The sequence below is a fragment of the Branchiostoma belcheri genome, unplaced genomic scaffold, assembly GCF_001625305.1.
Source record: "Branchiostoma belcheri isolate BF01 breed outbred unplaced genomic scaffold, Haploidv18h27 scaffold453, whole genome shotgun sequence".
Classification (NCBI taxonomy): Eukaryota; Metazoa; Chordata; class Leptocardii; order Amphioxiformes; family Branchiostomatidae; genus Branchiostoma; species Branchiostoma belcheri.
In genome coordinates, this window is record NW_017804080.1 from 50,198 (window position 1) to 53,570 (window position 3,373).

The following is a 3,373-nucleotide window of genomic DNA, read 5'->3' on the forward strand; positions in this document are numbered from 1 at the left end:
AAACCTTTGTTGCAACATAAAAGTTCTCACTTATAGCGTTCGACCAGTTCTCTGGTCTTCTTCAATAGACTCAGACTTGTCACGTGGGTTCTCTGAAATGTGACGTCAACACTGGGTCAAAGGTATCAGCTGAACGATCTCGGATGCCTGGATGCACATAAATATGAAATATACCAATACATATATATATACCAATTTTTAAGAATTGCAGGTCCGAGCAAAAATGTCAAAAGAAGACTGAAACGCGAAAATCACAAGATCACGAAAATGCTCCATCTGAGATACACTATTGCACATATTACACATACGTTTGTTTGTTGTTCCACAGAAGCTGACAGTGACGGCACGAGCTGCAGTCAGAGCTGCCCTGCGTTCTGCAGGTTCCGTCTTGGGCGCATGGTGGCGCTTTGTGTTGGTGTCATCGTTGTCGGTATTGCTGCAATTATGGTCGCCGTAATCCTCAACCAACACAGTGCACTGAGAGTCCACCCTAATATCGTGGTAGGTTAGGTCAGGCTTGAGAAAACTATATTGTGTTTCCCGTTACACGACCAACCTCAGGCTACACCAATTTAATTTGTTCCTCAGATTCGCCCTGTCCATTTTTTTCTGATTTGCAAAAAAAAAAAAAAAAAATTATGTTCAGTCAACTGCAAAATAATGCTCCAAGAAAGTCATATTTTGGCCCCAACGGTTAAAGAAAGTCATTTTCTTCCTTGTTGTTAAAGTTTTTACAATGTAAAGCTGCGACCTTGTTCAAAATCCATAATTGTTTTAATTATAAAACAGCCTGGTATGTTGACTCCATGGCTCATATCGTAACATTTCCAGCTATCATGGGGTGCCTTCGCCTGTTTTTTTTAATTATTTCGCCCTTTCACTTCATATTTTTTTCTGAAAAATCCGGGAAATAACAAATTAAATTGGTTTGGCCTTAGCAAAACAAAAACCCGACCATGGCCTATTCTTTTGTCGACCGCTGATTAGAGATACAAAATTTGATAAATTGGTGCGGTACACTCGACTAAATTAGAACCAGACCTAATGTTTCCATTCAAGTCCACGCATTCCAGTGTTAACTGCATTTGTTGGATCGCTTTGGCTGAAATGTAAACCTACCCTCATTTCTGATACAGAAAATACAGCATTTATTTTCCTAGACCTTCCTATTTCCTTACGACTTTCCTTTCATAATGGTTTTGCACGCGATTCTTATGAGCATTTCATGACGAGGTTTGTAATCAAACAATACAATTAAGTTTACGTAATGTGGGGTGTTTTATTTAAGGGTTAATGACCCGCCCCGAGGTGACTATGGTGTGATAAAACCTTGTCAGTTGCTATAACCACCGAATAAAGCCACCGAGTGGTTATAGCAACTGACAAGGCTTTATCACACCATACAGTCACCGAAAAGGGCGGGTCATTAACGTTATTGTCATATAGCCTATTAAAACTTACAGAGTTAAGAGTGACACATTCCTGTATAACACATACAAACTTAAATAGAACATAGTTCCATCTGGAGTCACCTGAGGACACAGGGGAAGGGTCGTGTTCTATTTGGGCCATTGGCAGGGAACAAGTGTTCTTATGGGAGTCACCCGAGGTCATTGGAACACAACTCAAGTTATTTTTAGATTTTGGGGACAGAATCGTGTTCTTTTTGGGTCACCCGATGTCATATGCGGGTGATTATTGGGTTTTTAATGTATGGATTGGGATGAATAAATACCCGATTTTGACTATATTTGTGACATTACGGCGTCATAAGGAATGTGGAATGGAGCCTTCTGATTGGTCAACGTCACCCAGCTATATGATAATTATATTTACTATTGTTATGGTACTGTTATTACTTATGTACGTCTGGTTTATTTCTTATTACAGCTGAACCACACATCACTTCCAACAACCTCCACAACAGTACATGTGTCTACACAGTTATCTGTGACGACACAAGATACTCCTGAGACGACAGTTGAGACAGGTAACTGTCGTGAATCTGTAGTCACAGTTTTCTGTACATTCATTCATTCATTCATTCATTCATTCATTCATTCATTCATTCATTCATTCATTCATTCATTCATTCATCCATCCATCCAAGTACCGTCTGATTCTGTATAGTTATTGTAGTTTAGCTGGTGTGTTACGCCGAGGGGTGGTTATATCGGCTGTACTGATACAAATCTACAACCTATTGTTCATTATTTCAGATTCATAGTTATTACAATGTTACATTTGTTTATGCATGTCAACATGAAATCTGTTCATAGTTACATTGAGATCATTCTTAACGTTATATCAACTTCAGAACATGTTACGAGTGTACAGACATGTTAAAAGCAGTTAGATAAAAATTATCGTTATTACATTCAAAAGCAAACTTGATAGAGTTGAAGTCTACTTCAGTTTAAATATTAGATTAGCTCTTATTGTATAGATTTAGATCGTCTGGCAAGACGAAAGGGGCTTAAGAGATAGCTTCAGAGCTTTAGGAATTAATGAAAGACAGCTCATGTCTCTTGTGCACTTACAGAAACAGATATGCTACTCGGAACACCTTCAAACTAGACAAACCAAAAACAGACAGCACTAAAAAAGCCTTCACATACAGAACTACCGCAGCATGGAACTCTCTACCACATGGGCTGCAAACAGTGTCGTCACATGAGAAGTTAAAACAAGGCCTGCTAATAGCACATGAAGGACATAAATAAGTAGAGCACATACGATGTTACACACTTGTTTTCTTTTAAAACACTATGTAATGTAAATGTATATGTAATTGTATGTGATGTATTGTTATGTCTTATGTACCCTCTCCTGGAAGAATAGCTGCCACCCTCGGGTGGGCAGCTAAAGGAGAGCTTTTCCTCAATAAACCTCAATAAACCTCTAACTTGTATTTCCTGTAGATTGGTGGGGAGAGTGGACCCTCTACATCAGAGCGTACTTCCAACAGAACCCCAAACACCGCCGCGGGTTTGGAAGAACGTTACCCGGGCAACGAGGTTGTAACATCCTCCTTCGCAGGGCTAAAATCCTCCGGTTCCCTTCCGGTTTTAGCCCTGCTATTTACCGCTGACAGTTTGACTTCTGGTGACGTCACCGCCAAACTGCTGTCAGCCAATCAGAGAATTTGCGCACCGAGCTTTGCGCAAAAACCGCAAAGGTCGCTGGGAACCTATTAGCCAATCAGGTTACATGTTGGGACAGGCCAAGATGGCGGCTATTACAGATACTAGAAGTTTCGTGCGAGCCGTGCAAGATTTATTTGGAGTCGAGCGGCTTCGTGAGCATCAGCAGTCGATGCTACGGGCGCTGCTTGATGGCAGAGACGTTTTTCTGAGTGTGCGGACAGGAGGAG

General features: G+C 40.6%; 1 pseudogene; it reads left to right on the top strand.

Moving 5' to 3' along the window:
- The window catches only part of LOC109478870, a 6,556-nt pseudogene extending 6,126 nt beyond the window's left edge, over positions 1-430 (top strand).
- The last annotated feature ends 2,943 nt before the right edge of the window (positions 431-3,373 follow it).